Genomic DNA, 16977 nt, shown 5'->3' with positions numbered 1-16977 from the left:
GCATATTTATACTCACCTTCACAGGTAATTCAACTGAGCACCCAAGGGAGGAAGAGCCTTGCTCAGAGGAACAGAAAGTCACCTTGTTAGTATGTTAAATGTTAAATGATGTTCTTTTTGGGGGAAGAAAGTCCACCTGATCCATGATTGGTCTCTGTGCTTGCAGTACAGATGATGCAGGGGAGGTTGGGGATAATAGAATTGTCTGTGTAGGAGAGGGTAAGAGGCAGCATCTAGCCAGCAGAATTTTCAATTAAGCTTCCAGTAACAGGCTTACCCCCTATCCTTTTGTCAGCCAATGCTGGGTACACCAAGGCGAACATGATCTGTTCTTCACTCTCAAGAAGCTCGCTGCCTAGTGGGAGCAAGCAAATAAATGCAACACGATGTGATAGGTGCTATTATAGTTGCAAATACAGGTGTTATGAGAGGGTACAGCAAGGAAAAGAAAAGAGCCATTCCCAACAGAGAGAAGGGCATGCGTGAAATCCTAGAGGCAAAGAGACATGGTGAGTGCGAGGAACAGAGCCCAGTGCTCTATGTATGACAAGGCATAGGATGAAGAGGACAGGGGAATATAGAGATGGATGGGGCGAGGCCAGGGCACAACAGGTCACAAGAGAGATTCCTAAACTTTCTCAGTTCACTGCTCTCTTAGTATGTCAGTTATTTTTCCCCAGTGCCCTGAGGCCCAAAGAAATACCACGTGGTAAGTAGGTGGGTCAAAGCAGCTTAATAGGTATTTACGTCCTAACAATCATTGCCATGTGAAAAAAACTCACATAAATTAATGAAAAAAACTAATATCGTGATTCCATTCTTAAAAGATCACAATTCCTTATGAATGGGGCATATGTAGCTGTTGGATACTATATAATTTCTCAAACCTTGGAATCAGATTGGGGACTGCCATTTTCATTTTCTGTTCCACATTGAATTTGGGGTGACATTTCCTTTTTATCATCATGCCCACGAAAACCCCAGCTTTTCAAATACATAATGTTCTCAAAAAGAATCTATTTGGGTCTAATGTGAAACTGTGAACTATCTCAGACTACTGTCCCCCCATGTGGAGTCTTGCTGCATTTCCATCAAAAGAGGTAAAATATCCTGTGTTCCCCTATGAGTTCCCTACAGTGCTCTTTGAGGACTCAATATGGGAAACCTGGGGTCACAACGTAGTTCTTGGTTTCTAAAAGAGGATTAGCAATGAAAGCATGAAACTCAAAACCTGGAGTTAGGATACTGAGCAATTGTTGATACTGTTAGGGAAAGACAGAAAATTTATGAACATATGCAAAGTAGATGGAGAAATGAAACACTGGAAGGTACAGATTATGGAGAAGGAGATATTATAGGCTTGAGAGATTATTTTTAATCCTTTAGGAATGGTTTTGTTTTTTGTTATACAGTGACAATCCTCACTGTGGATGTCAGTGTGAGGAGGAAGGCCTGTCAACGGCGAAGTTTGAGCCATTACGCTCCCCTTTTTGCTGTTTTTGTTATGGTGTGCTGTGTGCATGCGTGTGCTCATCTTTTCTGTTTCAGCCAAGCATAAAAATCTCTGAAGTAATTGCTATGGTCTCCGGGGCTCTTATACCCCAATCCCCAGCTTTGGGTAAATTAGCAGAATTCTAGGATTTCCAGAGGACTGTAGCAGAAACAAATGTCAAAGGAGACAGAGGGAATGAAAAAAAAAAGAAAAAAGAAAAAGTCAGCAGGCAGCAAAGACATAATTTACTTGCGATAGAAAGACCCCCTCAGTGAAGGAGATAAAGGAGAGAATGACTGACCTTTATTCATGGGAGATGAGATAAAGTGAAGGGAGCTGGTGCCATGAAAAAAAGCAAGGGGAATGAGAGCCTGCAGAGAGAGGAGCATTCTCCTGTCACTTGGACAGTGGTGACATTATTGAGTCTCTGCCCATGTTGCCTCTGACAGGAATTGTCTCTCTGGGACGCCTGAGGAATGGGCAGGGACACTCCTACCAAGAACAGGCAGCTGGCTGCATGGAGTGATTAGAAGTCACATAAACTTCCCAGCCCTGGACCAAAAATAACCTCCCAACAGATCTGCCACCAAGCCTGAAATGCTCACCATTGTCACGGTGCTTCTGAATTGGGGCACTGTGTCTCCAGGGTCCCTCTGTTAAAATAGAAAGGTGTTATTCTGGAAGGATAAAACAGTAACCCAACATTTGTCCACATTGTTAGCCAATAAAATCTAATGAACCACCTAATGTGTATTTTACTGTATCTAAAGTTATCTCTTCCTGTGTAATAGATTGTCCCAAAACTTAGTGGCTTAAGTCAGTAAAAATTTATATCTCACAGTTTGTGTGGGTCAGGAATTTGGGAGCAGCTTAGCTGGCAGTTCGGGTACAGGGTCTCTCATGAGGATGTGGTTAGGATGCTGGCGGGGGCTGCAGTCTGAATGTGATGCCTTGAGTGCTTCCAAGATGGCTCACTCATATGGTTCTTGGCAAGAAGCTTCAGTTCCTCATCACGTGTACCTCTCTGGGGGGCTGTCTGAGTATCCTCACAACATGGCTGTGGGCTCTCCTCAAGAGTGAGTGATCTGAGAGAGAGAGAGAGAAGTAGGGAAGATGCTACAAATGTCGTCCATGTCCTAGTCTTGGAAATCACACTCTCTCACTGCTGGCATACGCCATTCCTTGGGATGAAGTAACTAAGTCCAGCCCATACTCAAGGGGAAGGTAATTAAATGCCATCTGTCGAATGGAAGAGTATCAAAGATTTGTAGACATATTTAAAACTCACCACACCTGATCACCCATTAGCCACGAAAAGATGGGGAATGGGGCAGCTAAGGATTTTTTTTTTTCTCAATAGCTTTATTGTGGTATATTTGACATACCATACAATTGATCAATTCAGCGATTTTTAGTACACAGTGCTGCACAGCCATCACCACTATCTAATTCCAGAACATTTTCATCACCTCAATAAGGAACACCATTACCCATTAGTGGTCATGCCCCATTCCCCCACTCACCTGGCCTTGGGCAACAACTAAGCTACTTTTGGAATAGGTAAGCTTTGATTGAAGAAGAAAAGACTGGAATAGATTTCTATTCTGTCTTCCATCTTGCTAAGGCTGGTCAGTGGAGGGCAGACAGAGGCAGGGATCCGCATGGGACAGCAACACAGATAGGGCCAGGCCTCCCTCCATGCTGCAAGCTGTGGTCAGAGGTTACACGCAACTTCTCACCACCAGGAGCCAGAACACGGGCACTGTGTAGGAAACTGGCTCTGCCTGGCGGTCTAGTGGGATCCCTGAGGAGCAGATCAGCAATCTGACAGTTCCGGTGACTTGTAGGGGGAGACATGGGCCTGAATGGAGTGCTCCAGGTAGACAGATGCTGAATTCACAATCAGATAGGTCTGTGTAGGGATCCCAGCTCTGCCACTGACTAGCTTGTGTCTTTAGTCAAGTTATATAACTTAAATCAAGCCTTCCTTGGAGAATGGCACAGATTCTCCTTTTGATTTCTCCCCTGCCTAAGTTCCTAAGGCAGTTCCTAAGACCCACCTCAGAAGTAATAATCTTGGAGTTTTGTTGTAAGAATTAGACATATATGGACTATACTTAGCCTGAGGACTTTGTGTACAGCATGCTTCAATAAAGGATGGTTATTACTACTACTACTATTTACAAGGTTGCTAGGGAATGACTTGGATTTGGGCTGGGAGCCTCTCAGTAATCTCTGGGGTATTTGGGGATAGGAGTCCAGGCGAGTCCTCTGCGGATTAGTTTACTGCCGTTTAAGACACACCAGCCCTTTCTCACCTCCCCTGGGGCTGCTCCAGTCCTTCTTTTGAATGGAGGGTGAATCTGAGAAGTTGTTTTGTTCTCAATGTACTTCAAAAGTACACAAGAGCTTAGAAATACTGCTACATATGTGTATACATTTATATATGTGTTGGTTTCTCCCCTTTTAGATGCACACCATTTTACAAGCACAGATATACGTAAATGAACAGCTTTGCAGTGTTAGCAGGGAAAAAAAAAAAAAAAAGCCTTACAATGCAAACAAAACAACAAGCAGCTTGTCCCAGCTGCAGAGGCAGCACTGAAGATGCATTCGCTGGGGGAGCTCACCCCCTGGTCTCCTGTTCCAGATCTGTTCCAGAGAAGTATTACACAGGCCCATGGCCTCTGTTGCCCTGCTTCATGCCCTCGGCCCCAGACATGCCTATGGCAGAGAAAGTATTAGGAAGAGAAGATTCTGTTGGAAAAAAAAAAAGATACCAACCTTCCTTCCCGAGGGTGGCATTCCCTGGGCACTGAGTGGGCACGGAGAATTTGCTCACAGCCTCGACACCCTTCCTTCCTTGCAGGGGTGGGGTGCCAGCCCTGCAGGGAGCTCTTGAGCAGGCCACTTTTACGACCTCCCCGTCCAACCACTCACTACTGGGTCCCCATGTTTTATTTCCTTCATAGCTCCCCATCTCGAAGTCTTTTGTTTGCTTATATGGTCAGTCTCCCCATACCAGGAGAGCAGAAGCTTCACCGGCATGAGGGAATTTGCCATCTTTTTACCCAGCATCCCAGTTCCTGGAACTCTGTGTGATGTACAGCCAGCATTTGGCAAATGTTGCTGCGAGAATAAACAGAGCGAGCCATTTGGTGCTATCTCCTTTGGTTCTTTCAAAACCTCAGAGATATCCACTTTTATTGGCTTTATTTTACAGATGAGGAAACGGAGGGTCCTTATTCATGAATGACCCATCTAAAGCCACACAGCTAGTAAGAGAGGAAGCCAGACTCTCAATCAGCTTCAGTCTCCAGATCCTTTGTTCTTTTTTTTCAAATCCTGCTACCATCCTGTGTACCCCATGGTGATGTCCCTATTTCCAGAAAGTAATCCCCTGCCCAACTGTTTAAGGCTGATGAACTACTTGTACCATGTTTTTTTCCTCAACAGGAAATTTCATCTTCCAGATTATGTCTCATAAGAAAGCCACCAAAGGAAAAGCTGTCCTGGTTATTATAGGCTTAGATTCGTGATCCTTTCCATGTATTTTTTTTAACTGCCATTAAGAATTAAGCAGAACTGACATGGAGTGATCTCCAAAACATAAATTTAAAAAGCAAGATGCAGAACATTGTGCATGGAAAGCTACTGTTTTGATAAAAAGAGACGGGAGACTGTTCAACACGTCAGTTATACTCCTTGGTTTTTTACCCAAATGAGGTGAAACTTAATGTCCACATGAGAACCTGGATATAGATGTTTATAGCAGCTTTATTCATAATTGCCAAAGCTTTGAAGCAACCAAGATGTCCTTCAGTAGGTGAATAGATAAATAAACTGTGGTAAATCCAGACCATGGCATACTATTGAGTGCTAAAAAGAAATGAGCTATCAAGCCGTGGAAAGACACGGAAGAATTTTAATTGCTTATTACCAAGTGAAAGAAGCCAATCTGGAAAGGCTACATACTGTATGGTTCCAACTATATGACATCTTGGAAAAGGCCAAACTATGGAGACAGTAAAAAAAAAATCTGTGGTTGCCAGGGGGTCCGTGGGAATAGGGGGAGTACAGGGGATTTTTAAGTCAGTGAAACTATTCTGTCTGATACTATAAAGATGGGTACACAACAGGCATTTGTCGAAATCCCTAGAATGTGCAACACCAAGAGGGAACCCTAATATAGACTATGGGCTTTGAATGATAATGATGTGTCCATGTAGGCTTATCAATTATAATGAATGTACCACCCTGGCGGGGGGTATTGCTAATGGGGAAGGCCCTGCATGTGTGGGGGCAGGAGGTATATAGGAAATCTCTGTACCTACCCCTCAATTTTGCTCTGAACCTAAAGTTGTTCTAAGCTTCTAGTTATAAAATAAATAGGTCACAGGGATGAAAAGTGCAGCATAGGGAATACAGTCAATAATATTGCAGTAACACTGTATGGTGACAGTGACTATACTTACCATGGTGAATTTGGGTAATGTGTAGAATTGTTGAATCACTGTGCTGTATACCTGAAACTAATATAACATTGTATGTTAATATATTTTTATTTTTTTAAAAAAAGTCTATTTTTAAAAATTTAAAAATAAGATTAAAAAGGGAGGGGAGAGAATACTTACACACGTTTACTTGTGCATGCATTTCATTTTTCTGGCAGGATATGCAAGAAATTAATTGCATTAGCTCTTTTCAGTGAAGTAATTATGTACCTGGAGCCAGGGGTTGGGTGGGGGAAGGATTTTTCACCGTGTATCCTTTTGTTCCTTTTAAATTTAATAGCATGTGACTATGTCATATACTCAAAAAGAAAAGATCTCACCTATAGACACTATGTTCACACCCAGAATTTGCTTTAGCTAAAGTCTTATGATACAGGTGAGTTCTGAATACTCATTTGGGGCTTTCTGTGCCTTTCCAACAAAAAAAAATGGCAACAGAATCCTGGCTGGGGACTAGGGCAGGTCCCAGTTCAACTCTCCCCAGCACACACACTCAGACAAGATGTCCATCCTTGTAGGATGTGTGGTTCCTCACACCGCAAGAGCATGTGCCTCTGGGAGAGCCACAGACTACGTGCTCTGACTCTCTTGCCCTCCAGTCTTCCAGTCCTCCTAATTGGGAATGAAGACCTCTTATCCTGCCATCTTGCTGAGGTAGTCTTCTTTTCAGCAAAAAAGATGGAGCATGGATGAACTGGCTGTGGTATGGGTTAGCATGGGAGGAGGGGGCAGTCAGGTGGATGCTGGCTGAGGGTGATGGTGTGAGACAGTGGGGGGCGGGCAGTTGGAGGCTGGATGTTGTGGTGGTGTAGGTTAGTGGCGTGGGCAGGTGGAGAATGATGAGGGGTGGTCACATGGGCAGGTGGACACATGAGCGCACGTGAGCAGATGGGTGGATGGGTGGGTAGGTGGAATGGACTAGAGATGTAGAGATGCGGCTGGGGCCGGTGCTCAGGGCAGCAGTTACTTTCTCTGAGCACATTCTCTAAAAGGAAAGCTATTCAATAATTTCTCCCACCAGGTAATTTGTTGATTTGCTGGTTGTTAGTATTATGTGGAAATCATAACAAGAGCATGTGACACCAGACAAAGTTGGCAGAGGAAGTTGCTGCTCTTTTTCTAACCTGTTCACTCTCCGATCACCTATGAAGCCATTGCCATCACTGTCCCTGCCTCTAAGGTTGGGGACACAAGGGATTATCTGTCCACTCCTCTGCTTGGCTCTCATCCCAGTATTTTTCTCTTTGCTGACAAAGTGGTGAGATGTACCACGCTCAGCTTACCATCCCCTTCCCCCCTCCCTCCTAGTCTCTCCTGCTCTAGATGCCCAGCAGCCCTTCCATGCTGTCCTGGGTTATAAAGCAGAATGGCTCGCACAATGCTAACAACTGATGGCAGATGATTTCCTGTTTACTGCAACTCCTCCTTCCAGGGAAGTGAGAGCATGCTTATGGCTTCCCTGCCACTCGAGGACTCCAAACATCCCCCAGAGATTCCTTATACAGCCAGTGCCATAGCCGCTTGGGCACCCACTAAGCTCAGTGCCCTCTCTCGGGCACTGAAGGGGCAGAGGCTTAGAATCAAAGTGAAAATCTGTGCCATCGTCTGAGGAAGTCTGAATTCAGAAAAGGGAGGCACACGTCATACTTTAAAAGCCCAAAACATAATAACATAGTGCACTAGGAGCAGAAGCACAAGTGTGCAAGTAATTACAGACAGGGAGGCAGATGGCCTAATCCTCTTGGAATATGTGAGGAACACCTCCGCAGAACAATGTTAAGTAACCCCTAGCAGATGGAAGAAGGGCAGGCTTTAGCTCCTGTCTCATCTGCCCTCTCCACTCTTTGAAGGCTTAGAGAAGTTCTCCATCATTAGCATGTCAGAGCAACAGCTTTAAACAAAGGGAAAGCCCACCCCCACCCCTCACCCCCACCACAGCTTTTTTGGCAGCTTGAAATACTGAGGATAAGACAAGTTTGAGGGGAGGAAATGCTTTACTGTATTTCCTCTGCCCTTCCGATTTGGAAGCATTCCACCCTGTGGCTGTCTCCAGTTGTGTCTGTCCCACTAACCAGGCTTGGGAAATGTCTGTCCTGCACCTCTCCTTGATTAGTGTGCTTGATAGGACCGTGATTCCCCAGACATGTCCCTGTCCTAAGCCCAGGAACCTGTGCACATGGTAGGTTACCTGGCAAGGGGGTATTAAAGGAACAAAAGGAATTAAGCTTGTTAATCAACTGACTGATTAAAGCAGATTATCCTGGATTGTCGAGGGGGCCCAGTGTAATCTCAGGGTCCTTAATGTGGAAGAGGGAGGCAGAAGAACCAGCATTGGAGTGATGCAGAGGGAAAAGACTCAATCCGCCATTGCTAGCTCTGACAATGAAGGAAGGGGCCACCAGCCAAGGGCTGCCTGTGGCCTCCGTAAGCTGTAAAGGGCAAGGAAAGGATTCCTAGAGTCTCCAGAAGAGAATGCAGCCTTACTGACACCTTGGTATTAGCCCAGTGAGATCCACTTCAGAGTTTTGATCTCCAGAACTGTAAAATAATCCCTTTGGACAATTTTCAACCACCACGCGTGTGGTAAGTTGTTACAGCTGCAGCAGGGAATGAACAGAATTGGAAAATTGGATCCTGCTTGACTCAGGTCAAGGCAAGGCCTGCCTCCAATGTCTTCCTAGTGGGGGTCAGTTCCATCAACATCATCCATAAAAGAGGGTGAATCCTATCCACTGGCCTAGAAGGAGCTCCAGATGTCAGGAGCTGATCTTTGGCTCCAGATGTCTTGAGGTGAGATGAAATAAAATGGCACCCAATATTCATAAGAGGAGATGACAAGACCATTTTCTTAGAGGTCCAGGCATTAAGGGTTGGGGCCAGTTATGGTGAGAAAGAAGGGCATGAACTCAGGTGGCTGAAGCAGAGTGTGTTTTGGCCTAAAGGTTGATGAGGATCTAGGGAGGTGGATCCTGCAGGAGGATGCTGCAGCATGAGGGGTCCCCAGGGACTAGAGCACTCTAGATGGGGAGGTATAGATCCACTGTTAGAAAGAGCAATCATGGGGGCTTCTGGGTGGCCCAGTTGGTTGAAGATCCGACTCTTGATTTCGGCTCAGGTTATGATCCCAGGGTTATGGGATCTAGCCCTGTGTTGGGCTCTGGGCTGAGCATGGAGCCTGCTTAAGATTCTCTCTCTCTCTCTCTCTCTCTCTCTCTCTCTCTCTCTTTCTCTCTCTTCCCCTCTCCCTCTCCCTCTGCCCCTCTCCCCTGCTCACACACTCTCTCTCCAAAAACAGAACAAAAAATAAATAAATAAATAAATAAAAATCATGGCCTGAGGGATTCACTAGCATACAATACAGAGTCTCTCTTGAAGCTCAGAATTTCTTGGGAATTACAAAGCTAAACCTTGTGGATTCATCAAAAAGGGGTAATGACCACTGAATGGTGTGACAGCTAAAACTTAAAAATTCAGCAGAAACTCATTGCTGATTCATTCCTAAAATCTGTGTCTTCAATGCTCATGAGGTACAGAATTGGGCTTTACAAGCAGTTTATCTTTCCAAAGTAGAGGCAACATATCCTGTGTCCAAGCCTCTCCTATTCCTCAACTTTCCCCCTGCTGACTCCATCTTCTTTCCTCAGGATAACAGTGGGGAGTGTGGAGAGGAGAGGAAAGGTCAGCATTGGGTGGAACCCAGGAAAGCATTTCTCACCCATCCTGCCCAGTGGAGGTGATCCCCACTTACTGATGCAGGAAGTGTAACCCCCAAAGTGAATGGAGCTTGTTGGAGGCTGAAGGAATAGGGCACATGTGACCGCTGCAGCAATTCTATGGGACATACTGTAGGTTTCCTATAGCTAGAACCCAACCCTTAGGTTTGGAATTTCTGGAAGCGGAGCTCATGTCTGTTCCCATTTTTTCACCCCACCCCAATCCCCCGTCCCACGTGCCAAGGAGAGTGCTTGGCACAAAAGGACACTCCATTAAACCCTTGCTGAATTTCATAGAATTGAAGGTGCAGCCAAGTTCCTGTCTCTCTTCTAGCAACTATAACTGAAGATCTCTCTTCCAACAGACTCCAAACTTCTCTCTGTACCAGGTCATAGGAGTTTAAATGGGATGATGTAGCATTGATGCAAATTGGAGAAGATGTTATTAAGTAAATAGTTCCAGTCTGAACACAACTGGAGGGCTAATGGACTTGGGAATATAATCTAACTTCTTAGTAAAGTAAACATCTGATGACTGAACTTGTCCCCTGTCACAACCATACTTCTTCAGTTTCTCTCCTTCCTTCTTACATATCCACTGAATGACTCTGTCATCTGAGCTATTTGCCTGTTCCCCTGCCTGAAATGCCCTCTCTGAATCCCCTTCTTCACCTATCTGGCAAATTTCTATTCAATTTCTAAGACTCTATGTGTCATCTCTACCAGGAGTCTTTTCCCGATGCTTCAGGTACCTCTTCCCTTCCCCATACATTTCTATCCTAGTGACTGCTACCTGTTTCAAACATAATTAATACTCTTCATCTTCAGGAACTGTATCATTTATCTTTCTATCACCACACACTAGCAAAATGCCTAGCATGTAGTAAATTCTCAATAAATGTCTATTGAATAACCCTATACCAGCAGCTACTATCAACTGAGCCCATTTTACTATGGACATCACATTATTCTAAGCTTTATATATATACTGACTCATTCAGTTGCTTGAATAGTCATATAAAGTTCTTTGCTCTCCCATTCTACAGATTCAGGAACTGGGCCTGGAAAAAATGAATAATCTCCTATAGTTTTCCTAGTCAGTCAGTGGAAAAGCCAACATTCAAATCCAGGGTGTCTATCAGATTGTATGAGTCTTCTAAGGTTCCTAAAAGGGTTATAGGCTGCTGCTTTAGTTAAAGTAGAAAAGATTAAACACCCTAAAAACACAAAATCCAATTTAAAAATGGGCAGAAGGCACAAACAGGTATTTCTCCAAAGAAGACATCCAGACCTCCAACAGACACATGAAAAAATGCTCAACATCACTTATCAGCAGGGAAATGTGAATCAAAACCACAGTGAGATATCACCTCACACCTGTTGGAATGGCTAAAATCAAAAACACAAGAAACAACTGGCATTGGTGAGGATGTGGAGAAAAAGGAATCCTCTTGCATTGTTGGTGGAAATGCTAACTGGTACAACCATTCTGAAAAACAGTAAAGAGGTTCCTCAAAAAGTTAAAAATAGAACTATCTTAATATCCAGTAATCACACTATTGGATATTTGCCCAAAGAATACAAAAACACTAATTCAAAGGGATACATGCACCCTTATGTTATAGCAGTATTATTTATAATAGCCAACTTACAGAAGCAGCCCAAGTGTCTGTCAATTGATAAATGGATAAGGGAGATGGGATGTGTGTGTGTGTGTGTGTGTGTGTGTATTTATATATATATAATGGAATATCATTCAGCCATAAAAAAAGAACGAAATATTGACATTTGCAATGACATGGATGGAGGTGGGGCTAGAGAGTATAATGCTAAATGAAATAAATCAGTCAGCAAAAGATAAATATCATATGATTTCACTCATATGTGGAATTTAAGAAACAAAACAAATGAACAAAGGGGAAAAAAGAGAGAGAGAGAGAGAGAGAGAAAGCAAGAAACAAACTCTTAGAGAACTGATGGTTAGAGAGAGGAGGTGGGTGGGAGAGATGGGTGAAATGGGTGATGGGGAATAAAGAGTGCATTTATTGTGAGGAGCACCAGGTGATTAAAATAAAAACTTAAAGGGGCACCTGGGTGGCTCAGTTGGTTGAATGGTTGAACGTCTGACCCTTGATTTCAGCTCAGGTCATGATCCCAGACTCGTGGGATCAAGTCCTGAAATGGGCTCCATGCTGAGTGTGGAGGCTGCATAAGATCCTCTCTCTCTCCCTCTCCCTCTCTCTCTCTCTTTCTCTACCTCTCTGCCCCTCTTTTCTGCTTGTGCTCTCTCTAAAAAAATTTTTGTTAATTTAAAAAATAAACTAGAAAACATTAGAGTGATAGATCACATTATTTACCCCACTTGTTCTTCAATCCATACCCTCTGACTTGTGAGTATACAGTTCCTTCCATGAGAAGTGGAGTTTATTTTTTTACTCCACTGATGTTGGGTTTAGCCATGTGATTTGCTTTGGCCAAAGAAATGTTTATATTTGGAAAGTGAGCATAGACTTTATTTTATTTTTTAATTTAAAATAAGTATTTCATTTAAACTAAAAATACCACCCCCCACAAAAGAAACAAAAACAATTCACCCACAGAGCGAGCACAAACTTTAAATCTATCGGTAGGCATGGACTCATTCTTTGTGTTCTTGCATTTCCCCACCAGGAGATCATCTGAAACCACTGATCTGAGGAGAATGAGGGACAAATGGAGTAGCCCAAGTCCCAACCCACAGCCTGATGTCAACCTAGCTGAGGTCAATCTAACCACCCACACAGATGCCTGAGCAAGAAATCAATACTTCCGTTACATCACTGAGTTTTGGGATTCTTTATTAGGCCACATATTTTGGGCAATAGTTGATGAATGTATTTAAGATTGTAACTTTATAGACATTAATTAGAATAATGTATTTCCTTTCAGTGAAAGGTATAAAAGGGCCTCTATCTTTTAGACACATAGAAGTAAGAGTGTTGATGATAACTGCGTTGTCCTGGATTGGTTAATTGGGGGACGCTGGAAGGTTTTATTCCAGGATAGTTTAATGAGGAGTCATTTTTCTGGAATAATTTTTTGCAGACTCAGACATGGTAAGAGAATACGCTATAGGTTTTTCTTTTTCTTTTTTTTTTTTTTTAATCCCTTAAAGCCCTGCAGATTTTGCTGGCCTGTTATGATTTAGAAAAAGGAATTTAAACGTTTTTGAAGACACAGATATGTAACCTTAAAAAAAAAATTTAACTGACAAACTTTGGATCAGGTGGCAAAACTATACTACTTACTTTCTGGCAAGGTTGCTCTTGGGAACAATTGTACCGCTCCACGGTTAAGGTAGAAGTATAAGTTAGGGGCCAAAGAAAAGAAAGGATTTGGATTCAGGAAAAATATGCACACAGAGAATATCAAAGCGTTTAGCGTGTTCACATCACTCACACACACCTCCATTAAATTCTATGCTTTCTAGCAAGCTTCTGCCGAATCCTTAGTTGGAAAAGCCCTTCTCTGGGCTTTCTGGGTAGGAACATCAAGCTCAGAATGGTGAAGGTTCATTATAGGTTCCCCTTGTAGGAGCTCAGTTTTGCCCTTTCTCCGGAGCTGGGTCAGCCTCCTTCTTAGACACCAGGAGGGAGATTGAATGTTTGCGGTCTGAAGCATCCATTGTATAACTGCCTCAGCACCAGTGATTCTTACGATAATAAATTTCACATTGATGAACTCATTGGGGGTAGAGATGAAGACCTTCAACACTTGAGGAGCCTTTCTTTTTCTACTGTGATTTTTCTTTAATTAATTGGACAAGTTCCCCCTTCCTCCAAGCCCCCAAGTGTAGCAGTGAAAGAATTAAAGAGAATTGTTAAGATTTATAACACCACAGTCTGACCTACTTTGGAGCAAGCACATTCTGGGGAGGAAAGGAACCCAAATTTTAACTGTTTTCTTTGTGTCTAAACCCTTCTCTCTTTTAGTTAAAGAGGGCCAAAGGCAAACATTGTTTCACTGAGATTTAGAGAATTTCATTTACTGTGAGGGATGGTTGACTAATAAGCTTGATTCTCATGTGAGTGAAGGCCATTACATAAAGGAAGGGCTTTGTAGCCGGGTCAAGAGAGCAGTTTTAATTTTAGCTTCATTAAAAACTCCAAACTCAGGGCAAAAATCTGAGCACTTGCTATAGCAGACTAAATTGGAATAATAAATGTTTAACTTTTTCTGAGAATCTTGAAAACAGAATAGAGGGATGGGTATAGGGCTGGGTGAGGTAAGTGGTGGGGGTTAAGGAATGACTTGTGGTGATGAGCACTGGATGATGTAGGGAAGTGTTGATTCACTGTATTGTACACCTGAAACCAATATTACACTGTATGTTAATTACACTGGAATTAAAACAAAACAAAAATCAGAGGGTGATGGATGTAGAACTTCAGACGAATAAACATCAGGTTACAGGGTTACTTGAAGTTTTCTGGAGCATGCATTCTCTTAAAAAGTAGCCATGCCAAGAGGCCTCTGGGTGGCTCAGTGGTTTAAGCCTCCAACTTCAGCTCAGGTCGTGATCTCATGGTTTGTGGGTTCAAGCCCTGCGTTGGGCTCTGTGCTGACTGCTCAGAGCCTGGAGCTTGCTTTGGATTCTGTGTCTCCCTCTCTCTCTGCCCCTCCCCCACTTGCTTGCTCATGCACACGCTCTCTTTCTCTCTCTCTCAAAAATGAATAAACATTAAAAACAATTTTTTTTTAAATAGCTATTCCAAAAAATTCAGAGACAGTGGTGGAAAAAAAGTTTCAGATCCAGGTAATTAGTCAAATATTTAAAAAAAAAAAAATTAAAAAAAAAAAAAAAGGGGCGCCTGGGTGGCGCAGTCGGTTAAGCATCCGACTTCAGCCAGGTCACGATCTCGCGGTCCGGGAGTTCGAGCCCCGCGTCAGGCTCTGGGCTGATGGCTCAGAGCCTGGAGCCTGTTTCCGATTCTGTGTCTCCCTCTCTCTCTGCCCCTCCCCCGTTCATGCTCTGTCTCTCTCTGTCCCAAAAATAAATAAACGTTGAAAAAAAAAATTAAAAAAAAATATTTCAGAAGAACTTTCACATTCATGGCATTTTTAATTTAATGATCAACAAAATCAGAGTCAGACTGAACCCTTTCTAACCAGTAAATACTGATGTATGACCCTACATCTCTTAGAGGCCTCAGAGCTCCTCCAGGAGAGGAGTTTAGGAATTGATCAGGGGTGGGGTGGGGTACACACTTTTTCCTGGAGCTTCTTTTACCCATTCCACTTAAAAAAATTATTTATTTTTTAATTTACATCCAAGTTAGTTAGCATATAGTGCAACAATGATTTCAGGGGTAGATTCCTTAATGCCCCTTACCCATTTAGCCCATCCCCCCTCCCACAACCCCTCCAGTAATGCTCTGTTTGTTCTCCATATTTAAGAGTCTCTTACGTTTTGTCACCCTCCCTCTTTTTTATATTATTTTTGCTTCCCTTCCCTTGTGTTCATCTGTTCTGTGTCTTAGAGTCCTCATATGAGTAAAGTTTTAAGATATTTGTCTTTCTCTGACTAATTTCACTTAGCATAATACCAGTTCCATCTACATTGTTGCAAATGGCAAGATTTCATTCTTTTTGATTGCTGAGTAATACTCCATTGTGTGTGTGTGTATGTGTGTGTGTGTGTGTGTGTGTGTGTGTGTGTATACACACACCACATCTTTTTTATCCATTCATCCATCGATGGACACTTGGGCTCTTTCCATGTTTTGGTTCTTGTCAATACACTGCTGTAAACATCCTCATTCTACTTTTTAGCAGGGTTTTTCTTACATGTAGTTCTACCTGCCATGTTGTTCTGGGTCCAGCTCATCCATTCCACTGGTGCTCTGTTCCCTCTCCACTCTCTCCAGGATGGCACAACACACATTTACTGACAGCATGTATGTAACTAGAATCTACACATATTTGTGGAGTCACTACTATCTTCACAGGCTGTGTAGCCTAGTGGAAAGCACTAGAAGTATCAGAAGACCCGTGCAAGAATATTCGTTTTCACCATATTCATGGTGAAAATATCCTAAATGTTCACAACCTGACAATAGGTAAAAATACTATGAAATATCCCTAATATAGAATACTACAGGTGTTAAGACATGGGTAAATTGTTTTTAAAATGTTGAATGAAAAAAAGAAAGTTGCAGAAGTCCAAAGTATGACAGTAAGTATATAAACTAAAGCATGCAGAATATATACTATCTAACATGTACAGGTGTAGTAAAGATAATGAAATCCTTGTGGGCATGAAGAATGACATTCAGGACAGTGGTCACCACTTGGGGGTCAGGTGAGGAGGAAGAGCAGGATGGGAGAAAAGGAACATGGGAGGCTTTGTTTATATTTTTATTTCTGAAATTGAGTGGTGGCCACAAAGTACTTGCCTTATTTTACTGTGCTTTTTTCTATGCCTGAAAAAGTCTTCATTATAATAAAAAATGAGAAAGAGGGTACTATTGATTGAATGTGACCCCAAATCTATGTTACATATGTTAGAACCTAACCCCCAAAGTGATGGTATTGGGAGGTGGCACTTTTGGGACATGATTAGGTCATGAGGGCTCCTAATGGAACTAATCCATAATGGGATTAGTGCTCATAAAAGGGTCCCCCAGAGCTCCCTGTCCCCTTCCACCATGTGAGGACACAGTGAGGAGACAGCCATCTATGAACCTGGAAGTGGGCCTTCGCCAGACACCACACCTGTTGGCACCTTGATCTTGGACGTAGACCCTCCAGAACTGTGAGATATAATTGTCTGTTATCTATATGCCACCCAGTGTGTGGCATTTTTGTTACAGCTGCTGGAATATACCAAGACAGGAAGTCAGCATCAAGGGCAAGGGCTGAGCTCTCAGCGTTGCCCCCACACGTGCTCACCCTTGGCTCTGTTGGCCTCATTTTCTGACCCATGAGATGAAGGGTTGGCCTCGTCAATCTAGGATCTTGGGTATCAGGCTGCAGGAAGACCGATGCCCCTGCCTGTCTGTCAGCATCCTCCCAATGCTGTGTCTGGACAACAGGAAAAAAGTAAAAAACTAAGTGACTAAGTAGAACCCAAATGCCTAGCTAGCATGCCTGGATATTTTATTTATTTTTTTTTTTTATTTTTTATTTTTTTTAAATTTTTTTTTTTCAACGTTTATTTATTTTTGGGACAGAGAGAGACAGAGCATGAACGGGGGAGGGGCAGAGAGAGAGGGAGACA

General features: G+C 43.0%; 1 long non-coding RNA gene across 1 annotated transcript; it reads right to left on the bottom strand.

Annotated features, from left to right (window-relative positions):
• Nucleotides 1-2348: 2348 nt before the first annotated feature.
• LOC147578435 (uncharacterized) lies at nucleotides 2349-16751 on the bottom strand. Its single transcript, XR_015254272.1, has 3 exons — nucleotides 16650-16751; nucleotides 5968-6024; nucleotides 2349-2577 (listed from the first exon to the last, which is right to left on the bottom strand). It is a non-coding gene; the product is annotated as an uncharacterized LOC147578435 (long non-coding RNA).
• Nucleotides 16752-16977: the final 226 nt, after the last annotated feature.

The sequence above is a fragment of the Puma concolor genome, chromosome C1, assembly GCF_028749965.1.
Source record: "Puma concolor isolate L17-30 chromosome C1, mPumCon1.1.hap2, whole genome shotgun sequence".
Classification (NCBI taxonomy): Eukaryota; Metazoa; Chordata; class Mammalia; order Carnivora; family Felidae; genus Puma; species Puma concolor.
The sequence above is the reverse complement of the archived record's forward strand: the minus strand, read 5'-3'. Positions and strand labels throughout refer to the sequence as shown.